Genomic DNA, 26601 nt, shown 5'->3' on the forward strand with positions numbered 1-26601 from the left:
TCAAAGGACTCCCCTCTAGTCTCAGGTTCAAAGTACAGCAAACAAAGATAAACACTCTAGTAAAAGGTACATTTACAAGTTGAGAAAACAAAGGAAAACTAACACGCCTTGCCTGGCTATTTACTTACAAGTTTGAAATAGGAGAGGCTTGTTTAGAAAGATATGGAGAACCTGGATTGATGTCTGGTCCCTCTCAGTCCCCGAGAACGAACACACTCCCAAACAAAGAACACAAACAACAGCCTTCCCTCCCCCCAAGATTTGAAANTTAGAAAGATGTGGAGAACCTGGATTGATGTCTGGTCCCTCTCAGTCCCGAGAACGAACACACTCCCAAACAAAGAACACAAACAACAGCCCCCCCCCCCCCCCCAAGATTTGAAAGTATCTTGTCCCCTTATTGGTCCTTTAGGTCAGATGCCAGCCAGGTTACCTGAGCTTCTTAACCCTTTACAGGGAAAAGGATTTTGGAGTCTCTGGCCAGGAGGGATTTTTATAGTACTGTACACAGGACAGCTATTACCCTTCCCTTTATAGTTATGACACGCCCCCCAAATCACAGATACTGTTGGATGTTCGGTTCCACACTGGCTGTGATTTCTTCCTGGAGTTCTAGGAGAAAACAGAGTTAATAAGACACATGTACCTTTAGACATACTACTGATTATATAAAAACTAACAATATGTTTCATTCCACGAACAATTGTTAACCAGTTAACTCTGGGAAACTTTCCCGGGAGAGTGCATCAGCCACTTTGTTAGAAGCTCTCGAAATGTGTTGTATTTCAAAATCAAAATCTTGGAGAGCTAAACTCCACCGAAGAAGTTTTTTGTTATTTCCCTTGGCGGTATGAAGCCACTGTAGTGCAGCATGGTCTGTTTGTAGTTGGAAACGCCGTTCCCAAACATATGGGCGTAGTTTTTCCAGCGCGTACACAATGGCGTAGCATTCCTTTTCGCTGATTGACCAATGGCTTTCCCTCTCAGACAGTTTCTTACTGAGAAACACGACAGGATGGAATTCTTGATCCGGTCCTTCCTGCATTAAAACTGCTCCCACGCCTCGCTCGGACGCATCTGTGGTTACTAGGAACGGTTTGTCAAAGTCTGGGGCCCTTAGCACAGGGTCAGACATGAGTGTTGCCTTAAGCTGGTTAAAGGCCTTTTGACACTCATCAGTCCACTGAACTGCATTTGGCTGTTTCTTTCTGGTTAGGTCTGTCAGCGGGGCGGCGATTTGGCTGTAGTGGGGTACAAATCGCCTATAATATCCAGCCAAGCCTAAGAAGGATTGGACCTGTTTCTTAGACTTTGGAACCGGCCACTTTTGGATAGCATCCACTTTGGCCTGTATGGGATTTATAGTTCCTTGACCCACCTGGTGCCCTAGGTAAATCACTCTGTTTTGGCCTATTTGACACTTTTTAGCCTTAACAGTTAGTCCTGCCTGCTGGATGCGCTCAAAAACTTTTTCCAGGTGCTCCATGTGCTCTGCCCATGAATCAGAAAAAATGGCCACATCATCGAGGTAGGCAACTGCAGATTCTCCCAATCCTGCTAGGAGACCATCTACAAGTCTTTGGAAGGTGGCGGGTGCATTTCGCAACCCGAAAGGGAGTACATTGAATTCATACACCCCTGCCTGGGTGACGAAGGCTGACCTTTCCTTAGCGGGTTCATCTAGTGGTACTTGCCAGTACCCCTTGGTTAAGTCTAAAGTAGAGATGAATTGGGCATGTCCCAATTTCTCCAATAGCTCATCTGTGTGTGGCATTGGATAGTTGTCAGGACGAGTTACAGCATTTAGCTTACGGTAGTCCACGCAAAAGCGTATTTCCCCATCTGGTTTGGGAACTAGAACCACTGGAGATGCCCATGCACTCTTAGAGGGGCGGATTATACCCATCTGTAGCATGTCCTGGATCTCCCTTTGTATAGCAGTTTTGGCATGAGGTGACTCCCGGTAGGGTGGGGTTCTAATAGGGTGAGCATTACCTGTGTCAATGGAGTGGTATGCCCGTTCGGTCCATCCTGGAGTGGCTGAGAAAATTGGTGCAAAGCTTGTGCACAGCTCCTTGATCTGCTGTCGCTGCAGACGTCCAAGGGTCGTGGAGAGGTTCACCTCTTCCACGCCACCATCCTTTTTTCCTTCGTAGTAGACACCTTCAGGCCATTCCGCGTCATCTGTTTCCTGGGCTGTAAACTGGCAAACGTTTAATTCTCTGGAATAAAAGGGCTTAAGAGAATTAACATGGTATACCTTAGGCTTTATGTTGGAGGTGGGGGAGGCTATGAGATAGTTAACAGCTCCTAGGCGCTCCTGGACCGTGAATGGTCCTTCCCACGATGCTTCCATTTTATGGGCCTGGAGCGCCTTTAAGACCATGACTTGGTCTCCTACTTTGAAGGACCGTTCTCTGGAATGTTTATCATACCAGGCCTTTTGCTCTTCCTGAGCATCCTTTAGGTTTTCTTTAGCAAGGGCTAAAGAATGTCGGAGGGTGTTTTGTAGGTTGCTTACAAAGTCTAGAATGTTTGTTCCTGGAGAAGGCGTAAACCCCTCCCATTGCTGCTTCACCAACTGTAATGGCCCCTTAACCTCACGGCCATACACAAGTTCAAATGGTGAAAACCCTAAACTGGGATGTGGTACAGCCCTGTAGGCAAAAAGCAACTGCTGCAACACTAGGTCCCAATCATTGGAGTGTTCATTTACAAATTTACGTATCATGGCCCCCAAAGTTCCATTAAACCTCTCCACCAGGCCATTGGTTTCATGGTGGTAAGGGGTGGCAACCAAGTGATTCACCCCATGAGCTTCCCACAGGTTTTCCATGGTTCCTGCCAGGAAGTTAGTTCCCGAATCTGTAAGGATGTCGGAGGGCCAACCTACCCTGGCAAAAATGTCTGTTAATGCCTGGCACACACTTTTAGCCCTGGTGTTGCTTAAGGGTACTGCTTCCGGCCATCGGGTAGCAAAATCCATGAAAGTCAGTACGTACTGCTTTCCTCTGGGTGTCTTCTTTGGGAAAGGACCCAGAATATCCACAGCTACGCGCTGAAATGGGACCTCAATTATGGGTAGTGGCTGGAGAGGGGCTTTAACCTGGTCTTGGGGCTTTCCCACTCGTTGGCACACCTCACAAGACCGGACATAATTAGCAACGTCCTTGCCCATTCCCTCCCAGTGGAAGGACTTCCCCAACCGGTCTTTGGTTCTGTTCACCCCAGAATGGCCACTGGGATGATCATGGGCTAAGCTCAAGAGCTTTACCCGATACTTAGTGGGAACTACCAACTGTCTTTGAGGATGCCAGTCTTCCTGGTGCCCACCAGAAAGAGTCTCCTTGTATAAAAGTCCTTGTTCTACAACAAACCGGGATCGGTTAGAAGAGCTGAGAGGCGGTGGGGTGCTCCGCGCCGCCGCCCAAGCTTTCTGAAGGCTGTCATCTGCTTCCTGCTCGGCCTGGAACTGTTCCCTTGATGCTGGAGACATCAGTTCCTCCTTGGACTGTGGACTGGGGCTTGGTCCCTCTGGAAGCGATGCAGGTGCTGGGGCTGTTTCCATTGACTGTGAACCGCTGTCCGCTGGTGCACTATGTGGTATCTCAGGCTCTGGCTGAGCCTCTTGGGTAGGGTTATCTGCTGCTTCTGCCAGTTCAGGCTCGCTGGTGCCCTCTGGCGTTGGAGTTGTAGACGGGTTTGCAAGCGCTGGACTCAGGGCTGGCAATGGTTCTGGTGCTGGTTGCGTTGCCAGTTCCGGTTCTGGGACTGGCTTTGGCTGGGTCTCTGGGATTGGATCCACTACGGCTGTTGCAGTCGTTGGCAGGGGATCCAGTTCCACCACCTTTGTCTGGGTCTCCGGTAACACAGACGGGGCCCTGGTGGACGGCTCAGGAACAGGGATGGGGGTGAAAGCTTGCTTAGCCTGGCTGCGGGTGACTATTCCCACCCTCTTGGCTAGCTTCACATGGTTGGCCAAGTCTTCCCCCAGCAGCATGGGAATGGGATAATTGTCATAGACTGCAAAAGTCCACATTCCTGACCAGCCCTTGTACTGGACATGCAACGTGGCTGTAGGCAAGGTTACAGACTGTGACACGAAGGGTTGAATTGTCACTGTAGCCTCTGGGTTGATGAGTTTGGGGTCCACTAGGGATTGGTGGATAGTTGACACTTGAGCCCCAGTGTCCCTCCAAGCGGTAACCTTCTTTCCGCCCACTCTCAAGGTTTCCCTTCGCTCCGAGGGTATGAGAGAGGCATCTGGGTTTGGGGATCTTTGGTGTGATTGGGGTGTAATGAACTGTAATCGGTTGGGGTTCTTGGGGCAGTGAGCCTTTATATGTCCCAGTTCATTACATTTAAAACATCGCCCTGCTAAGGTATCACCGGGACGAGGTTGGTTGGTGGAGACTGGTGTGGTGGGGTGAGAAGGCGTCTGGGGTTTCCCTTGGGATGTGGGTGGGGCCTTGGGTTGTCCCCGGTGGTAAGGTTTTGTTTCGGCTTGCCCCTTCTGATATTCGCTCCAACTGCTACTAGTTTTTTTCTTTTCTGCCACCTCCACCCATTGGGCTCCAATCTCCCCCGCCTCAGTTACAGTTTTGGGCTTCCTATCTAGGATGTACCTTTCTATTTCCTCAGGAACACCCTCTAAAAACTGCTCCATTTTTACTAGGGAAAGCAGATCTTCCAGAGATTTAACATTTGCTCCTGATACCCAGGCATCACAATTTTTGTCAATGTGGTAGGCATGACGGGTAAATGACACATCGGGTTTCCACTTTAGGGCTCTGAACCGCCGACGGGCATGCTCGGGTGTTAGCCCCATTCTGAGTCTGGCCTTGTTTTTAAAAAGTTCATAACTGTTCATGTGTTCCTTAGGCATTTCAGCCGCCACCTCTGCTAAGGGTCCACTGAGCTGCGGCCTCAGCTCTACCATGTACTGGTCTGCAGTGATGCTGTATCCAAGGCAGGCCCTTTCAAAATTTTCTAAGAAGGCCTCAGTATCATCGCCTGCCTTGTAGATGGGGAATTTTCTGGGATGGGAAGTGGTACCTGGAGGGGGGTTGTTAGCATTGGCTGGTGCATCCTGCTTAGCCTTTGCTACTTCCAGTTCATGCTTCCTTTCTTTTTCTCTCTCCTCCATCTCTTTTTCTTTCAGCTCCATCTCTTTTTCTTTCATCTTCATCTCTTTTTCTTTCAGCTCCATCTCTCTCTTGTGGGCCTCCTCTTTGGCTTTTTCTTCTCTTTCTCTCTGCTCTGTCTCGAGTTTTGTTAATTGAAGCAGTCTCTGATGTTTTCTTTCATTTTCTTCTGCTTCTAGTTTGGCCAGTTCTATTTTGTTAGCTACTTCTTTGGTAGTCATTTTCCTGTTTTCTTGTGCTGGGTAACCCCCTTTGCAGTTGACTGAAACTGGGAAGCTCTTTTCCGAAACTTGCTAACTAGCTACTCCCGAGGATGTAAAAAGAAAAAAAAAAAAATTCAGCTTGTAAATACCTTTTACCAGTCATTTGCTAATTGAACCCTTCTCTTAACAAAGGACCTGTAAAAAAAACTTAACACCTCTGCCTTCAGGCAAGGAGAGATAAGATATGCATCTATCTACTTCCAGCTCGGCTTTCCAAGCAGCTAGAAGGAAAAAAAAATCTCACTGGCTTTTGGGTTTAAAATGATCCCACCGCTATTCACCATGTCAGGACTGAGATCCCCACTTTGAACTTTAGGGTACAAATGTAGGGGCCTGCGTGAAAAACTTCTAAGCTTAATTACCAGCTTAGCTCTGGTTCGGCTGCCACCATTTTCAATGGATTCCCTCCCTGGGAAACCTTGAAAAACCTTCACCAAATCCCTGGTGAAAACAAATCCAACCCCTTGGATTTAAAACAAGGGGAAATTAACCATTCCCCTCCTTCCTCCCACCAACTCCTGGTGAATCAGTTCCAACCCCCCTTGGGATCTACAACAGGGAGAAATTAACCATTCCCCCTCCTTCCTCCCACCAACTCCTGGTGAGTCAGGATCCACCCCTTGGATCTTGAACAAGGAAAAATCAATCAGGTTCTTAAAAAGAAGGCTTTTAATTAAAGAAAAAGGTAAAAATCATCTCTGTAAAATCAGTATGGAAATTAACCTTACAGGGTAATCAAACTTAAAGAGCTCAGAGGACTCCCCTCTAGTCTCAGGTTCAAAGTACAGCAAACAAAGATAAACACTCTAGTAAAAGGTACATTTACAAGTTGAGAAAACAAAGGAAAACTAACACGCCTTGCCTGGCTATTTACTTACAAGTTTGAAATAGGAGAGACTTGTTTAGAAAGATGTGGAGAACCTGGATTGATGTCTGGTCCCTCTCAGTCCCGAGAACGAACACACTCCCAAACAAAGAACACAAACAAAAGCCTTCCCCCCCCCAAGATTTGAAAGTATCTTGTCCCCTTATTGGTCCTTTAGGTCAGATGCCAGCCAGGTTACCTGAGCTTCTTAACCCTTTACAGGGAAAAGGATTTTGGAGTCTCTGGCCAGGAGGGATTTTTATAGTACTGTACACAGGACAGCTATTACCCTTCCCTTTATAGTTATGACACGCCCCCCAAATCACAGATACTGTTGGATGTTCGGTTCCACACTGGCTGTGATTTCTTCCTGGAGTTCTAGGAGAAAACAGAGTTAATAAGACACATGTACCTTTAGACATACTACTGATTATATAAAAACTAACAATATGTTTCATTCCACGAACAATTGTTAACCAGTTAACTCTGGGAAACTTTCCCGGGAGAGTGCATCAGCCACTTTGTTAGAAGCTCTCGAAATGTGTTGTATTTCAAAATCAAAATCTTGGAGAGCTAAACTCCACCGAAGAAGTTTTTTGTTATTTCCCTTGGCGGTATGAAGCCACTGTAGTGCAGCATGGTCTGTTTGTAGTTGGAAACGCCGTTCCCAAACATATGGGCGTAGTTTTTCCAGCGCGTACACAATGGCGTAGCATTCCTTTTCGCTGATTGACCAATGGCTTTCCCTCTCAGACAGTTTCTTACTGAGAAACACGACAGGATGGAATTCTTGATCCGGTCCTTCCTGCATTAAAACTGCTCCCACGCCTCGCTCGGACGCATCTGTGGTTACTAGGAACGGTTTGTCAAAGTCTGGGGCCCTTAGCACAGGGTCAGAGTCCACTGAACTGCATTTGGCTGTTTCTTTCTGGTTAGGTCTGTCAGCGGGGCGGCGATTTGGCTGTAGTGGGGTACAAATCGCCTATAATATCCAGCCAAGCCTAAGAAGGATTGGACCTGTTTCTTAGACTTTGGAACCGGCCACTTTTGGATAGCATCCACTTTGGCCTGTATGGGATTTATAGTTCCTTGACCCACCTGGTGCCCTAGGTAAATCACTCTGTTTTGGCCTATTTGACACTTTTTAGCCTTAACAGTTAGTCCTGCCTGCTGGATGCGCTCAAAAACTTTTTCCAGGTGCTCCATGTGCTCTGCCCATGAATCAGAAAAAATGGCCACATCATCGAGGTAGGCAACTGCAGATTCTCCCAATCCTGCTAGGAGACCATCTACAAGTCTTTGGAAGGTGGCGGGTGCATTTCGCAACCCGAAAGGGAGTACATTGAATTCATACACCCCTGCCTGGGTGACGAAGGCTGACCTTTCCTTAGCGGGTTCATCTAGTGGTACTTGCCAGTACCCCTTGGTTAAGTCTAAAGTAGAGATGAATTGGGCATGTCCCAATTTCTCCAATAGCTCATCTGTGTGTGGCATTGGATAGTTGTCAGGACGAGTTACAGCATTTAGCTTACGGTAGTCCACGCAAAAGCGTATTTCCCCATCTGGTTTGGGAACTAGAACCACTGGAGATGCCCATGCACTCTTAGAGGGGCGGATTATACCCATCTGTAGCATGTCCTGGATCTCCCTTTGTATAGCAGTTTTGGCATGAGGTGACTCCCGGTAGGGTGGGGTTCTAATAGGGTGAGCATTACCTGTGTCAATGGAGTGGTATGCCCGTTCGGTCCATCCTGGAGTGGCTGAGAAAATTGGTGCAAAGCTTGTGCACAGCTCCTTGATCTGCTGTCGCTGCAGACGTCCAAGGGTCATGGAGAGGTTCACCTCTTCCACGCCACCATCCTTTTTTCCTTCGTAGTAGACACCTTCAGGCCACTCCGCGTCATCTGTTTCCTGGGCTGTAAACTGGCAAACGTTTAATTCTCTGGAATAAAAGGGCTTAAGAGAATTAACATGGTATACCTTAGGCTTTATGTTGGAGGTGGGGGAGGCTATGAGATAGTTAACAGCTCCTAGGCGCTCCTGGACCGTGAATGGTCCTTCCCACGACGCTTCCATTTTATGGGCCTGGAGCGCCTTTAAGACCATGACTTGGTCTCCTACTTTGAAGGACCGTTCTCTGGAATGTTTATCATACCAGATCTTTTGCTCTTCCTGAGCATCCTTTAGGTTTTCTTTAGCAAGGGCCAAAGAATGTCGGAGGGTGTTTTGTAGGTTGCTTACAAAGTCTAGAATGTTAGTTCCTGGAGAAGGCGTAAACCCTCCCATTGCTGCTTCACCAACTGTAATGGCCCCTTAACCTCACGGCCATACACAAGTTCAAATGGTGAAAACCCTAAACTGGGATGTGGTACAGACCTGTAGGCAAAAAGCAACTGCTGCAACACGAGGTCCCAATCATTGGAGTGTTCATTTACAAATTTACGTATCATGGCCCCCAAAGTTCCATTAAACCTCTCCACCAGGCCATTGGTTTCATGGTGGTAAGGGGTGGCAACCAAGTGATTCACCCCATGAGCTTCCCACAGGTTTTCCATGGTTCCTGCCAGGAAGTTAGTTCCCGAATCTGTAAGGATGTCGGAGGGCCAACCTACCCTGGCAAAAATGTCTGTTAATGCCTGGCACACACTTTTAGCCCTGGTGTTGCTTAAGGGTACTGCTTCCGGCCATCGGGTAGCAAAATCCATGAAAGTCAGTACGTACTGCTTTCCTCTGGGTGTCTTCTTTGGGAAAGGACCCAGAATATCCACAGCTACGCGCTGAAATGGGACCTCAATTATGGGTAGTGGCTGGAGAGGGGCTTTAACCTGGTCTTGGGGCTTTCCCACTCGTTGGCACACCTCACAAGACCGGACATAATTAGCAACGTCCTTGCCCATTCCCTCCCAGTGGAAGGACTTCCCCAACCAGTCTTTGGTTCTGTTCACCCCAGAATGGCCACTGGGATGATCATGGGCTAAGCTCAAGAGCTTTACCCGATACTTAGTGGGAACTACCAACTGTCTTTGAGGATGCCAGTCTTCCTGGTGCCCACCAGAAAGAGTCTCCTTGTATAAAAGTCCTTGTTCTACAACAAACCGGGATCGGTTTGAAGAGCTGAGAGGCGGTGGGGTGCTCCGCGCCGCCGCCCAAGCTTTCTGAAGGCTGTCATCTGCTTCCTGCTCAGCCTGGAACTGTTCCCTTGATGCTGGAGACATCAGTTCCTCCTTGGACTGTGGACTGGGGCTTGGTCCCTCTGGAAGCGATGCAGGTGCTGGGGCTGTTTCCATTGACTGTGAACCGCTGTCCGCTGGTGCACTATGTGGTATTTCAGGCCCTGGCTGAGCCTCTTGGGTAGGGTTATCTGCTGCTTCTGCCAGTTCAGGCTCGCTGGTGCCCTCTGGCGTTGGAGTTGTAGACGGGTTTGCAAGCGCTGGACTCAGGGCTGGCAATGGTTCTGGTGCTGGTTGCGTTGCCAGTTCCAGTTCTGGGACTGGCTTTGGCTGGGTCTCTGGGATTGGATCCACTACGGCTGTTGCAGTCGTTGGCAGGGGATCCAGTTCCACCACCTTTGTCTGGGTCTCCGGTAACACAGACGGGGCCCTGGTGGACGGCTCAGGAACAGGGATGGGGGTGAAAGCTTGCTTAGCCTGGCTGCGGGTGACTATTCCCACCCTCTTGGCTAGCTTCACATGGTTGGCCAAGTCTTCCCCCAGCAGCATGGGAATGGGATAATTGTCATAGACTGCAAAAGTCCACATTCCTGACCAGCCCTTGTACTGGACATGCAACGTGGCTGTAGGCAAGGTTACAGACTGTGACACGAAGGGTTGAATTGTCACTGTAGCCTCTGGGTTGATGAGTTTGGGGTCCACTAGGGATTGGTGGATAGTTGACACTTGAGCCCCAGTGTCCCTCCAAGCGGTAACCTTCTTTCTGCCCACTCTCAAGGTTTCCCTTCGCTCCGAGGGTATGAGAGAGGCATCTGGGTTTGGGGATCTTTGGTGTGATTGGGGTGTAATGAACTGTAATCGGTTGGGGTTCTTGGGGCAGTGAGCCTTTATATGTCCCAGTTCATAACATTTAAAACATCGCCCTGCTAAGGTATCACCGGGACGAGGTTGGTTGGTGGAGACTGGTGTGGTGGGGTGAGAAGGCATCTGGGGTTTCCCTTGGGATGTGGGTGGGGCCTTGGGTTGTCCCCAGTGGTAAGGTTTTGTTTCGGCTTGCCCCTTCTGATATTCGCTCCAACTGCTACTAGTTTTTTTCTTTTCTGCCACCTCCACCCATTGGGCTCCAATCTCCCCCGCCTCAGTTACAGTTTTGGGCTTCCTATCTAGGATGTACCTTTCTATTTCCTCAGGAACACCCTCTAAAAACTGCTCCATTTTTACTAGGGAAAGCAGATCTTCCAGAGATTTAACATTTGCTCCTGATACCCAGGCATCACAATTTTTGTCAATGTGATAGGCATGACGGGTAAATGACACATCCGGTTTCCACTTTAGGGCTCTGAACCGCCGACGGGCATGCTCGGGTGTTAGCCCCATTCTGAGTCTGGCCTTGTTTTTAAAAAGTTCATAACTGTTCATGTGTTCCTTAGGCATTTCAGCCGCCACCTCTGCTAAGGGTCCACTGAGCTGCGGCCTCAGCTCTACCATGTACTGGTCTGCAGTGATGCTGTATCCAAGGCAGGCCCTTTCAAAATTTTCTAAGAAGGCCTCAGTATCATCGCCTGCCTTGTAGATGGGGAATTTTCTGGGATGGGAAGTGGTACCTGGAGGGGAGTTGTTAGCATTGGCTGGTGCATCCTGCTTAGCCTTTGCTACTTCCAGTTCATGCTTCCTTTCTTTTTCTCTCTCCTCCATCTCTTTTTCTTTCAGCTCCATCTCTCTCTTGTGGGCCTCCTCTTTGGCTTTTTCTTCTCTTTCTCTCTACTCTGTCTCGAGTTTTGTTAATTGAAGCAGTCTCTGATGTTTTCTTTCATTTTCTTCTGCTTCTAGTTTGGCCAGTTCTATTTTTTTAGCTACTTCTTTGGTAGTCATTTTCCTGTTTTCTTGTGCTGGGTCACCCCCTTTGCAGTTGACTGAAACTGGGAAGCTCTCAGCTCTGGCTGCTGCTGAGTTAACAGAAACTTTCTAACTAGCTACTCCCGAGGATGTAAAAAGAAAAAAAAACAATTCAGCTTGTAAATTCCCTTTAGCTTTGTTTGCTCATTTGAACACTTCTCTTAACAAAGGACCTGTTAAAAAAACTTAACACCTCTGCCTTCAGTCAAGGAGAGATAAGATATGCATCTATCTACTTCCAGCTCGGCTTTCCAAGCAGCTAGAAGGAAAAAAAAATCTCACTGGCTTTTGGGTTTAAAATGATCCCACCGCTATCCACCATGTCAGGACTGGATCCCCACTTTGAACTTTAGGGTACAAATGTAGGGGCCTGCATGAAAACTTCTGAGCTTAATTACCAGCTTAGCTCTGGTTCGGCTGCCACCATTTCCATGGATTCCCTCCCTGGGAAGCCTTGAAAAACCTTCACCCATTCCCTGGTGAAAACAAATCCAAACCCCTTGGATTTAAAACAAGGGGAAATTAACCATTCCCCTCCTTCCTCCCACCAACTCCTGGTGAATCAGTTCCAACCCCCCCTGGGATCTACAACAGGGAGAAATTAACCATCCCCCCTCCTTCCTCCCACCAACTCCTGGTGAATCAAGATCCAAAACCCCTTTGGATCTAAAACAAGGAAAAATCAATCAGGTTCTTAAAAAGAAGGTTTTTAATTAAAGAAAAAGGTAAAAATCATCTCTGTAAAATCAGTATGGAAATCAACCTTACAGGGTAATCAGACTTAAAGAGCTCAGAGGACTCCCCTCTAGTCTCAGGTTCAAAGTACAGCAAACAAAGATAACACTCTAGTAAAAGGTACATTTACAAGTTGAGAAAACAAAGGAAAACTAACACGCCTTGCCTGGCTATTTACTTACAAGTTTGAAATAGGAGAGACTTGTTTAGAAAGATGTGGAGAACCTGGATTGATGTCTGGTCCCTCTCAGTCCCCGAGAACGAACACATTCCCAAACAAAGAACACAAACAACAGCCTTCCCCCCCCCCCAAGATTTGAAAGTATGTTGTCCCCTTATTGGTCCTTTAGGTCAGATGCCAGCCAGGTTACCTGAGCTTCTTAACCCTTTACAGGGAAAAGGATTTTGGAGTCTCTGGCCAGGAGGGATTTTTATAGTACTGTACACAGGACAGCTATTACCCTTCCCTTTATAGTTATGACACAAACAATAACTTGTATGTATGCAGTATACATAGGCTGAATACATAATGGCCACATCATTTTTCTAGGTATTTCTAATGTGCCCATCCAGAAGGGGTCAACACAGATGAGTTAAATAAAATTATTTCTTGCCTGTTCCCACTAAATATCTGTAAGTTGTGTTATGCCATTAATATGATACTTGAAACAATCCATGGATTTCTTTTCCCCCCCCTGCACTTTCCTACTATAAGATGAATTTACTTTACTGCCACATTAACATTTATAAGAGGTTTGATCCTGCAGTGCTTACACAGGCAAAACTCTAGCTAACATCAGTGCAGGATCAGGCCCTAGCTGGACTGAATAATACTTCTGGAAAGACAACGGACAGAACACAGCTGAGAGTAAATGTGGTTTGTGACAGACATAAAACACAGCCTTACTGTTCCTGAAGTTCTCGCCTGCCTTGATGATTAAAACAAACGATGTCATATCTGTACACGAGTGTCTTATAACACTAAAGGAAAACAAAATAATTTCAACTATATACTGTATAATATCAAATCCTCAATTAGGGGGCAGGTTTTTTACTACCAGATGGTTGCTGCTCCAACTGCACGGGTGTAGAAGTGTGCTGACATCTAGTGGTCATTTGGGTGAATAAGGTATTTACTATGTCTAAGAAGATTTAGCCCAAATATTTAGTAGTAAATAACACAAATGGAATAATAGAATCAGATTGATGAAAGGGAGATTCCCCCTCCCTTCCCCATTTGTTTATAATACATTGTATCATCTGTAGGTTTAAGAAAATTCTAGTGATAATTGCTCTTTTCAATATTTCTTTAAGCTGGGATTTTCAAAAGCTTCCACTGAAGACATTCCAAGCCCTTTGGTAAAATCCATCCTTAGGTATTTATAGACTAGCAGTCACCATGGTATCTAAGCACTAAATATAAAAATTTCAACAGAGGTACATAAGAGTAGAGTTCTGGTCTGCATTACACCTGTAACTTTGACTCCAATAGAGTTACTGTGGATTTACTCATCCCTAATATAAATTAGAATCTGGCCCTTGAACTGCTATTTTTCTATAGACATAGGAAAATTACAGAAATAGTCACTGAAAATATAAGTCAAATAAATCAGAATTAATGTAATTGGGGGAAAATGTCTTCAGTCATTGAATTATATGAATTTGGCCCATTTGGTATTGTATTTATTTAAAATGTAAAATAGTCATATAAACTCTGATTAATCTCTTTGAGCATGGCAGACAGATTTACTAAATCGCTAATTAGCACATATTTCAATTTTTGAGCAAGGTCATGTGCATGATCCATCTATGCACAGGATAATTATGGTTGCATGTGTGTGGGTCGGAGGTGACAGGATAGGTAAGTTCTCGTTTTATCCTCTGGGGTAGATCCTGGGGAAAGAAAGAAACATCTCCCTACACACACAAAATAGCCTAGGGAAAATGCATTAAGCCAGGAAACCAAGAGTTCTTGTCTCACAGCTATCAACTGCTGTTTCATTTCTGTGGATTTTAAAACCCTTATTACTGAGAAAGGCCTAGAAAGCAGCCAAGTATCGTGCCTCCATTTTACAAATCACATAACAGATTGTACAAGGTCATGTCTGGTAGTAAAGCCCAGGTCTCTAATATAGCAGACCGGAGTCTTATATTATATACAGACACACTGCCGCTCAGAATGATTGGACCATGGACTTGGCTGTCCTCCCAGAACCAGGAATCGAACCCGGATTCCTAATCACGAGCAATCCACTGCTGTCTGGCAAACAGCAGTGCAACCTACTGGCCCCTCTCTAATAGTTATTTCACACAGAATATAGTAGTTACTCTTTTAGCTTAAGCGGTAGCAGTCTGTCCTAGGAGTCTGAAAATCCCACAGGATTCAAGCCTTGCTGACTAACCATGCAAAGGATCCCTATGGCTGCACAAGATGACATTTGCTTTTCTAGATTTCTCTTTTTAAATCTTATTGATTTAATTCATGCAACTGATGCTCCACCTAACACTGGTGCGGTCTCTCACATTTTGGTCATTGCTCAGGTTACACACTGGCAGCTTTGAAGATAGTAGGAAGGCTTCTCCAAGAGCCCCTGAAGCAAGAGTAAGAGCCTACTTTTGACACTCTGTACCTCATAGTAACACCCTGGAAACACCATGTTCACCATCGTGATAGGATTATGCTATATTTTGTACGATGCATGCCTGTGAGGTGTCATTTTAAAAGTCTTGATCTGGTGAACATTAATATCCTGTTGGATTGTATGTACTATCATTGTATGTGAAGTTATGAGGTATTGCTATGTGTGTTACTGAAATATGTTGTGAGATTGGGAACACCTACAACCAACCTTTCAGTTACAACACAGAAGGGCCAGACAGACATTGCTGGCCGGTCAAGAAAATAATTCACTATCCTAGATACTCCTCAGAAAGGGCGCTTATACAATGGAGTCTGCTTGATCAGTGCGGCCTACCTGACCCCTATGTCACAGAAAGCATCTTTTTAGCCACTGGTAGATGGTACAAAAAGAGAGACAGTGTCATCACTTGGCCTCTCTCCCCGGCCATCTCAACACCTGGAAGCACATCTGGAAGACAAAGACTTTGAACTGGGGAAGCTTGGTCCCAGGATGGAAGATAGTCCAGCCTCTGTATTGAAGAACTATAACTTGCTTATACCATCTTCACCATGAGACACTGCTTGATTCAAATCCTGCTTAATTTGTAGAATTTACTTTTATTTCTTGAGTAGCCAACTTTGATCTCTATGCCTGCTACTTATAGTCACTTAAAATCGATCTTTCTGTAGCTCATAAATCTGTTTTATAATTTACCTAAAACAGTGTGTTTTGGTTGAAGTGCTTGGGAAATCTCAGCTCAGATCACAACGGCTTATGAATGTCCACTTTCCTATGACGAAGTGGTGGACTAGGTAATGAATTACACTGGCCAAGCTTCTGACCAGTGCAAGATGGTGTAGTTCTGGGGTGCAAGACTAGGAAACTGGGGGGAATTGGCTGGAGCCTCTCTATTGATGGTTCATGAGTGGCTGGGAGATCATTCATGTAACTCAGTTGGGTTTGTCCCTGCCTGTGGATGGCTGGGTAAGTGCAGTGCAGCCAGAGGCTTGTAGCTTGATATTAGCATCACAGCGTGAGGGACAGCCCAGCATGGTGGGTTCGGAGGGCTCAGCACTCCCACAGTCCAGGTTGAACTGCAGGGACTCTCTCACACTAGTTAATATGTAACTAACTCCTGGGTAGATGGCCTGTGGAATATAATCCTGCAGGGAGCAGGCTAGGAAGAAAGAAGCAGAGATACTTGCCTTGGCTCCCAGGCAGACACCCTGCAGAAAGTAATCCTGTAGGAAGTAGATAAACTCCTGCAGGAGAGCCAGGGTGGGGGGAAAAGGACAGGATTGATATGTTGAACTTGTGTTAAATAGCTTTATTTTTAAGAAATAAAACTGAAACCCTGAACAAAAGAAACTGAAATCTTGGGGCTGGAGAGTGCTCTTTGATGCACAAGCCAGTATGATAGACCACCAGCATACAGATATTCTCTTAATGTGCATACACTATTGCCACTAGCAGCTCTGGTAAGCATGATCACCTCCAGAAGAGAATATTAGCCATAACCTTGATAGGAGTTTCATTCTAAGGGTTTTACCATTCAATTGTCCATTCAGCTGGCATTATAAAAGAAGTCTTTCCACAAGATGTTATTTTTCATGTTTTGCCTCCATGCAGGACCTGCTGCTGATTTATTGATGTTGCAAAGCACAAAGCCATAATTTTCTTTTATTGACCTCGCTGTGGGTAGCCATCGTTCTGCAAAAATGCAGATGGTCATCTTATTCTTCCTGAGAGGATGAATGCCACCATGTGGCTGAGAAAGACAGCAAAGCACTCATTTATAATAGCAGCAGCGTACAATTTAATATCTGTGTTAACTGCACACAGAGTGGCAACGTGGGTGAGGGAATATCTTAACACATTAATTGCACATAGTTAGTTATTTGGATACAACCTTTATAAACTGCTGCTCCCACTAATACTTTAGGACTATACCATATCAAGGCAAATTAACATATAGTGTATACTGCCATCCAGACATAACTTCCGTATCCACAGCAAATAAAACAGAGCTGTACAGAACAGAAAATTCTGGCCTTCAGTCCACCCGTAGTCAGACAATTTTTATTGCATTTACTTGAAATATTGCAATTAGATAACTCCATTTATTTTTTGGCTACCTCTTCCCTTTTTTTCTTTTTTCTGTACTTATTTTTCAGGGGCATCTGCTTCTCTGATCAGATCATATTCTAGCTACACTCTTATTAGAAACCCTTGACCTCCTGGAACCTGTGAGCCATAGCCTTAGTGAATAACCATATTTCTTTAACTGTTTCATTGCCGGACTTCCACTATACCATCTGTGCTGTGGCAGGATATTAGGTGGCACTTTGTACGTGTGGGAGCAGTGAAACAGCTAAGACTGATGACCGAAATTTTATCCGCTATGTATGTTTACTTTGAAAAATAGGCGAAATCACAACTACCTTAGCCATTAACATAAAAACCCCAATTTTGCCTTAAACCTATAAATAGCCAGATTTTGCATTGATTGACCTCCCACAGCTCTGGTTGATTTCAGTGGGAATTTGGGGCACACAAAGAATTTGGGATCAGACCCATATGAAGTTCTTCATGTAGGTGCAATTTGTTATTAGAACAGAAGTGAGGGTCAAATGATAAAGTATGTAGATTGGGGAAGCCTAACAAAACCTGAAAGTTTAATGCACTGGTGTTTTTCCTGTACAACAGAAACACATACCTATCCGTGCGATGTTTTGGTGTATTATTGTTACATATTAAGAGCCAACTATTGTCTGAACCAATGGCTTGTGTTACTGTGGAGACCCTGATATAGATCTGGGTGGGACTGTGTCCCAGGAAGCAAAATACCACCCAGATCACACCAGCAGGCAAAGGGAGTGCAATCCCTTCCGTAATACTGCGCACTCCCCTCCTTGCACTGAGGTGGCTCTGGCAGTGCAGAAGTGGCTGAGGCCATGAAAGGATATCTCCCTTCCAAGGTGCTCTCCAAATGAAAAGGTTAGGGGACCACTACCTTCACTATCCCAAATGCAGCAGACTTTATTTTTCCTTCTGTGTATCTATTCTATTATCTTCTTCATCCACTTACAAATCATGGACTCACTCAGCTCAGGCTGGTGGGATATGTATGACTTATAGCTTTAAAGGAACAGCACAAGTTCTAAGATGGCCAATCGGAAGAGTATCTAAGCCAGAGCTGCCCACATTGTGGATGACATGTTAACACATGGACCAAATCTCCTTGCTATCATGATCCCATAGCTTTCCTGTGTCAGCTCAATCACTTACTTGGATAAGTAACATTAAGAAAGTCAGTTAAAGTGCATTAAATACTTCTAATATAATTTAGCAGCTGGAAATGGGGAGGAGAAGGCAACCAGCTGCAAGTGATGCACAGATCACAGTTTGTCAAGCTCTGTTCTAGGTGCTGGGATCTACTTTACGCCATGAAGAATTATCATTATTAGTGAATGCCAGAGAGCAACATGGAGTGGGAAATAATCTAGTCCTCTTTAAAAAGGAATTCATTGTAAACAAATTCCTTTAGAATCTTGATTGTTTTTACTTTAAGAGCGGAGCTGCTTTCATATCAAATTAATCTAGTTTACATAGGAATTCTACTGGAGGTCTATATACGCTGTACAAGAAAGTTGTACTGGTATAACTTGAATCGACTTTTAAACTGATATAGTTAAACTGTTTCAAAAAGTTGTTTGGACACTGATTTCAGTATAAGAATAGCTTATTGTGGTTTAATTAAACCTGCTCCTAAGTGACTTAAGCTAAACTGAAATAATCCTTTCTTCATAGAAATCAGAGTACAGCTTTTCACACTAGTTTAACTATATCCGTTTAAATGCATATCTTAACTTAAGATGGTGCAACTTCCCCAATTTAGACATGCCCTAAGGTTTAGTCAAAGAAGAGAAGGCTGAAAACAATGTAGGACCCTGCTGAGAGTAAAGGAATTTCTCTTATTCTTCCAGTTCCCTTCTCCTAGCTAAAAAGATCCCTTTGCAGCCAAAAAATAAACAAAACTACCCATATTGTTATCAGTTTAACAGTTCAATATACCTATTTTTCATTCCAGGAAAACCATCATCCAACTTCTGCCAAAGCCTCATTTTAGTGTTTCCTCTTCAATCAGGAGTAAGTTATAAGGCTTAAGAATTCATCTCACCAATTAATCTCTCATCAATCTGATCTGCATAATGAGCTTAATATAGTCTTAATTGCAGAAAACACGAATACCATTTGTCATAATGATGAGGTAGTCACGTTGCCCTCTCTCTCAATTTGTCTAAATGTTCCTGTATACATTAGAATTTAGCAGTTTAGTTTTATTCACACAACATCCCTTGATTACTTTACTGTACCATATATTGCAACTTCTCATTAAGATATCAAATCTATGCAAAGTACATCTGCTTGGTGTATAATTTATTAATATGCTTTGGAGCCTCCAGTTTGATAATGATTGTAACTCAGAGTGTCTATGGAGAAGCACATAAAGTATTTCTAATCTCAGCTGCACACCGGAAGAAGCAGCAGAGAGATGGCGGGGGAAGGGGAAGGAAACTTGGAAAACTAACCACTGAATAATCTCCCTGCAGGTTGAGATCAATTCAGGAAATCGCTGGGTAAGTACAGCAAACCCATGAAGTTGAACTTCATTGCACTGTTCTAAAGTTCAGAAAGTTCCATTCTATCTGTGATGCTTTCTCAGGATGCCTGGGACTGAGAGCCACCTTGTTACCCCCTGCCTCCGTGCAAGAGAGACTTGCTGGTGCTAAACAGGGTGTCAGCTTCCTGACACCACCAGTCTGTTAGCCACCCAAGCAATGTCCTCAGGGCTATGCCCATCCTTACTTTGCCTTTAGGTTAACAGTAGGTGCATCCCAATCCCAGGGACTCTTTGAACCATTCCCCTGTAGCATCCAGCCCTTAACCACCGGACACTCACAAAAATGACCAGGGTTCACTAAACCCTTGGGGACAATTACACACAAAGTTTGTTTGATTCAATTGAGAATCAGTTCCTGTAACACCACAGCATTGAGATATTATAGTGAAAACAAACATACGTTTATTATCAAAAGCTAAGATTTAAGAGGTAGTAAGGATAATGGAAACTGAAATAGCCACATATGAAACAAAATCATAAAATGCAAACCTGGGTCTACACTTATCAATAGTTATTTTGCCTATATAATAAAGTAGATTTTCCCCCCAAAGCTCAGTCTTTTGCAGAGATAGCAGATTTCAGACAAACCAGGATCCAAGCATTAATGAAGCACCCCCATCCGCCAGGGGGTTTCCTCAGTGAATGGATAACAACATGTCTCCTTGCATTTTTTATATTCTTCAAAGTTCATTTTTGCCCCACAGACAGGCTTAGTCTTCCCATCCCCCTGTTGACTTTGTATGCAAATGGGTATTCCATTGTATTGGATTACAATGCCTAATTTATATTTGACAACGAGATACATGTCTTATCTCCTGTCTGGATGAAACCTATTTGTCAGCTCTGCCACAGATACAGACTTTAAAACATATTTTCAGTACATACACATAGCTCCTTAAATATCCATCCATCCATACATCCTCACAATGATTATGAGGATCACAATGATTCTGAGGATCAGTATGACAAAAGCTTTTATTAGAGACCTCACATGACATCATTTCTATGCTATATGCAGTTAATTTCTCTTACAGAACAGTGAACCCTTTGCCAGCTGGTACCAATGGGCCCCTGTCTCACACCATCCATAACAGATTTTGTTAGGAATATTTGCTACAGGATGAAACACAAGTGATCAGGAAGAGGTAACTGGCCTGGGCCTTGCAGGTCAAAAGTTGAGAGAGGGAGAAGATACAGACATTATGAACTGCCCTCATGATCCGTGTACTTCCAGTTGCTGATGTGGTATAAACCTTTCACTTGTTGCCAATGCTTTGTGTTGCAAGATCACCTAGTTAGTGTTAGTACAGTGCTTATATATAAAGTGCTATGAAAATGCTTGTTTGTAGAAACTGAGCCTAGAAAAAATGCAAATGAGCATGTGTTTTATATCACTTGGTGAGCTAACTATCCAATTGCACCTTCCAGTCAGCTATAAAAATATACCCACAATCATCTCCAGCCACAAAATTGCAACTTCAGTTATTTGTGAGTGCAAAATTGGCGGCCAAATTGAGGCCATTTAGGAAATGGTTGCCTTAATATCTACTTTAGCATTTTGGTTTCTTATTTTATTCATGGCAAGCCTAAATGGGGAAGGGAGCAGGATAAGTTCAGCTTCTGAATTCCTCCAAAGATACTAACGGGGGGAGGGAGGGGGGGAGTATCATCAGCATAATACTGATCAGAAATACAACATTAACCCTGCTTAGCTGATCCCAAGAAATGTTGATTGTCATGGTATTATTGTAGCTCAATAATCATTCCAGCAGAAGGAAGCTTATATTGTGTGATATGCAGTGTCCTGGGAGAAAACTTGTCACTATTGGCTCAAGCTTACATTATGAGTAGGAGTTGATGAATCTTAGTGAGCCTGACAGCCTTCTTTCGAAAACAAATTTCTTACTGCTGGAAAAATGGTGTTACGTGCAGAGTAGGAGAGAGTGATAAGAATCCCTTTCTTTGGCTGCTCTGCTTTTTTCAACTCCTTCTAAAACCTTCTCCCAAGAGAAAAATGGACTAAAGCATGGATGATGCATTTATATTTACCAGATGCCCTTACCCCAAATATAAATGTAGTCCCTTTCAGTTTCCTAAATGGAGCAAAAACAAAAAACACACCACATCCATATGGATACATCTCCAAATATTTTTCTGACTTTTAAAGATTAGATGAGTTTTATACAGTAGAAAGTCACTCTTCTTGCTTTGGGCTAGACTGTAATTTATACACAGCCCTGCACTGGGGATGGTTCAGAGCTGTGGTAACAGAGGTAGTGCTGGGAGGCACGATTCATAACAAACATCTGCGACTTTTGAAAAACATATTTCGATCAGCTGAAACAAGCCAATAGAAAGCCAAATGAACCTAGTCAAACACAGAATTAGTAGAAAGCCAGGTAGAATAATTCTACTTTGTATGTGGTGAGTTACAATAAGCAACAGAAAGCAATATTAATGCTAATTGTCATTTTTCAGAAGTGAGACAAGAGTTGTTGTCATTCAAACTGACGGAGCAAAAACAAGATGATGGAAAATATTTTCATCTTCAAACCCCACATGAGTGTTGTGTGTGTGAGAGCCAGTTAGAAAGAGGAATCTTTAAACTGGAGCCTTTTCACAGGAAAATATTTGGATGCCAGAAGAGCTGAGCAGAGAAACCTTTTTAGTTGAATTGACTCCTGCAAATGCTGGATTTCATCACAGTCAACAGTATAGGCTCAAACACTCCTCAGTCTCTGTGACAACCTGTACCTCAAAGTAGCACCCTGTAGCCCCCATATTCATCACTGGTTTATAGTTGTGACATTTCATACAAGGCATGCCTTGCAAGGTATCATATGAAAGGTCACGATCTGCTGAAACTCATTGTTCTGTCAAAATACATATATCATCATTGCATACAGAGTTATGAGATTTTGTTATATGGTTCTTATTGTATAATATGTTGTGAGTCTGAGAGTCACCCACTCCTAGTTCTCCAGTGGCAACAAAGGAGGTGGCCCACATCCAGATGGATGTTAAGCGACAATCACGAGCCATTGACCAGCAGGGGAATTGTAAATAAGAGATTTACAATTCTGTAAGAGACAGTTGCACACGTAACTCAGCAAGGCCCACCAGGACATGCCTGGGACAGTATCTTCCCTGGGACATGAATTCAGGATATAAAATAATGGACAGTGGAATCATGAGATCACCTCTCTCCTTCCTCATCTATACTGAAGGCAACAAGAACACTGGGAAGACAAAGACTTTGAACTGAGGAGACTGGTCCCAGGCTGAGAAGGAAATTCAGCCGGTGACTATAGCATGTGGGAGAGCGCAGACCTGGAATCTCTGATTTACTTTTAGGTAAGGACTCCTGTGCCATTTGGGAGGACAGAAACACCACGCTCCCGTCTACTCATGACATTTTTAGTGCATTGTTTGTTGCACTCACATACTTTGTAGCTGCATCCGGTGTTACACACATCTTTATGTGTGGAAAATAATTCACCCCATATGATGAGAGTGCAATTTATACAATAAAAGACTCAAGTGTATACAGAGATGCAATACGCATGTAATACTGTGCACACAAGAATTTCACAGGTTGCATGTCGTTTGATCCTCCTGGTCTGCTGTCACTGACTTCCCCAGCAATAATCACTGCTGAATCTACACACTTCCACGGAGAACTAAAGTTGGTGTTTCTCAGAGACTCATGACTGGGCTGGGCTGTTTAGACACACCGTGTAGAGTAGACTGACTTTGCCAAGAAGGGGTGCAGATAAGACCCCAGAATCATTTTCACCTGGATAGAGGAATGGGAGGTTGGCATCAAAGGAGAATTGGAACCCTTCAAAGATCAAAGTTTTATGCAACGAAACCCATTATTTATATTATTAAAAAAATCTAAAAAGGGAAAGAAAATTCAATAAGATTGCCCTCCCCAGTACCAGTGAACCATAAAATATCATCATTAATAAAGAAGTCTACATACTATGAATACATAATTAGTAACCATAATTCTTAAAATGGAATCAATTAAAATCAGTGTAATGGTAGAAAGATATAAGTTGATGGGACATTACAAAACTTTCTCCAGTATTCATTTATATTAGAAATAATGTGGCATTAATATAGTTTTTGAAATTGCTTTTTAAATTTTTGTGAGGTATATATTTCTACACTATAGAGGGATTTATACTGCTCTTGTCAGGATAGAGTATGAGCACCTTGCAAATTCCAAAAGCAATTCACGGATTTCCATTTATTCTCATGCCATCCCATTATAGGAGAAATAAAATTAAAGAGCAAATGTCTTCCTATACATTCAAAATGGAGTGAAATGATCTTTCGCAGCTCCTTTGTTAAATAATTTCCATCATAAACTTGGCTATTTTTCAAGCAAATAGTAAGATACAAAAGCAAGGGGCACTGTTACTGAAGCTAACCAAGAAAGACAAACATGGCACCAGATTCAATTTGCAATGACAATCTCTTATGAAAACACTGAAAGGAACAAGTTGAAGCTGGCACACAAATGAATATGCTACCTGTAATAGAGTGTACTGAGCCTTTAACCATGGCAGCATGGCACATTGGAACTTGTTGTCCAAAATTATTCTTAGGAGTTAAAGTCAACCACCAAAACAACAAGGTTACATCAATCAAATTACCACAAGGGGGGCAAACAGCAGCCACTTAGCCCAGCAACCAGGTAAGACATAAAAATATTAAATAACACTTGGATCCATATGCTGGATGGAGGGAGCAGAAGTTTGAGGAGAAATTGTTCACATTGTTGAAGAGCATACGTGTTGTTAGATAAACATCAGTGACATCATCTTACACAACACACCAGAACTGAACATACGACAGATTGGACAGGTTGATGGAAAACTGTTGAGAACAGACTAGACTTCAGGAGGAGAAGGCATAGGAGGGGACATTGAGAACAGGGACTCTGCAGGATCTCTCTTATTCCTTGCTCCCTTATTCCCAGGCAGTCTTCCCGAGTTAAGATACCCAGTCATTCCCTAGTCTCCCTGTGATGGGTTAGATTGCAGAACCCCCCCTTGGGAGCTGCCACCTGATGTGTCAAGACTACTTTAGCCTCTGCTCTCCTGCCCTGTCAGCTTAGGACTTCAGTGCCCTGCCTGGTTTGAGCCAGACTCTCTAGCCTGCTGCAAACCCAGACACAGATCTGAACCACGCCCCCTAACAGCTGTAGGCTTGACTGAAAGCAGCTTACAGAAGTGTTCTTATCTTTAATACTCAGATGCCCAACTCCCAGTGGGGTCTAAACCCAAATAAATCCCTTTTACCCTGTATAACGCTTATACTGGGTAAACTCATAAATCGTTTGCCCTCTATAACACTGATAGAGAGATATGCACAGCTGTTTCCCACCCACCCCCGGTATTAATACATACTCTGGGTTAATTAATAAGCAAAAAGTAGGATTTAAGTGATTCCAATTAGTAACAGACAGAAGCAAGTGAATTACCAAGTAAAATAAAATAAAACACACAAATCTAAGTCTAATACAGTAATACAACTGAGTAGACATAAAAACCTCACCAGTAAGCTTCCTTTTACAGACTAGTCTCCTTCTAGTCTGGGTTCGGCAATCACTCACACCCCCTGTGGTTATTGTCCTTTGTTCCAGTTTCTTTCAGATATCCTTGGGGTGGAGAGGCTCTCTCTTTAGCCAGCTGAAGACAAAATGGAGGGGTCTCCCACAGGCTTAAATAGACTTTTTCTTGTGGGTGGAGACCCCCTCCTCTCTCCTATCAAAGTCCAGCTCCAAGATGGAGTTTTGGAGTCACATGGGCAAGCCACATGTCCATGCATGACTCAGAACTACATGCAGCAGCTATTGTTCACATGCTACCTTGAATGTCCTCAAGTAGACATCTTATGTGGATTGGAGCATTCCAAGATCCATTGTTACTTAAGTGCTTCTTGATTGGGCACTTAACTTTGCAAATTCCTTTCTAAAGAAGCTGACCAAATGCCTTACAAAGCTTACTTAGAAATCAAGCAAGTATACAGCCAATATTCATAACTTCACGTACAAAAATGATATATGTGTACAAATAGGATGAATAGATTCAGTAGACCATAACCTTTACAGAGATATGTTACATGGCACATGTAGCATAAAACATATTCCAGTTATGTCATATTCCCATAAAGCATTATGGGATACATCGTCACACTCCCCGTTACATAAAGTCCCCCCTCCCCACTTGATCTAAAAGTCAGCATACTTGCTGACCTTTTAAAGATCACTTTAAAGGGGCCACTGTATGGGGCCATGAAATTAAAAAACTGTGAAGTTTTACATTACTCTTTCAAGAGAAACCCAGTAACCTATAAATTAAAAAACAAACAAAAAAATGCATACAAGCATGTATACTCCTCTCACTCATAGTAAATAAGTAATTTTGTAATAAGGTACTCTGAGGTCTGTGGCCTCTACAGTAGTTAATGTGCTAAAATTGGCCAATATCCCTTTAAATATTTTATGTGCCATGTAGTGGCCCTCACTGTCTTCTCTGTGCTAGAAGCCACCAGAACCCCAGCCATAGCAACAATGTATATAGGAAGCCAGGCCTTGATTGTTATATATATATATATATATATATATATATATAGTTAGTAAACATGGTTATTTGGACCCCACTGTGCCTGGGTGGTTCCCTTATATTGTATAAAGAGCAAAAGATGCACTCTGTTAGTAGTGTCTACTGGTTAATGGCATATTACTGGGGACAGCTACTCTGGTGTCCCCTTTGGGCCATTCTGGTGTCCTTGGGGGCCAGCCCCCTAAGGCTGTTCTAAGTAACAGCCTCAGGATCAGGTTTTAAGCCAACCTTAACCCTTTCACAGCTTGGACAAACCAGAGGACCTGTATTAGGAAGGTATGTATGAAAGGTATAGTTAGGTTTCCAGTCTGTATAGAGAGAGGGTTGGTGAGGTAATCTAAGCTTTCTGGGGGGGATGGGGAATGGTTTTGTAGATGGACTGTGTAGGGAGAATAAGAAGGGATATGTTGTAGTCTTTTCACTATAGTGGAATGTTAAGATGGGGGGGGATGATCAAGTTTATGATGTCTCTTAGTTTACAATAGATAGATATATTGGGGGATATTCTATAGTGTTGTTTATGGGAGCTTGTGGCCCATGCAGGAAATGTATATGATGTAGTTTGGGTGGATGTAAAAGATTTTG

Source organism: Trachemys scripta, chromosome 2, assembly GCF_013100865.1.
Source record: "Trachemys scripta elegans isolate TJP31775 chromosome 2, CAS_Tse_1.0, whole genome shotgun sequence".
Classification (NCBI taxonomy): domain Eukaryota; kingdom Metazoa; phylum Chordata; order Testudines; family Emydidae; genus Trachemys; species Trachemys scripta.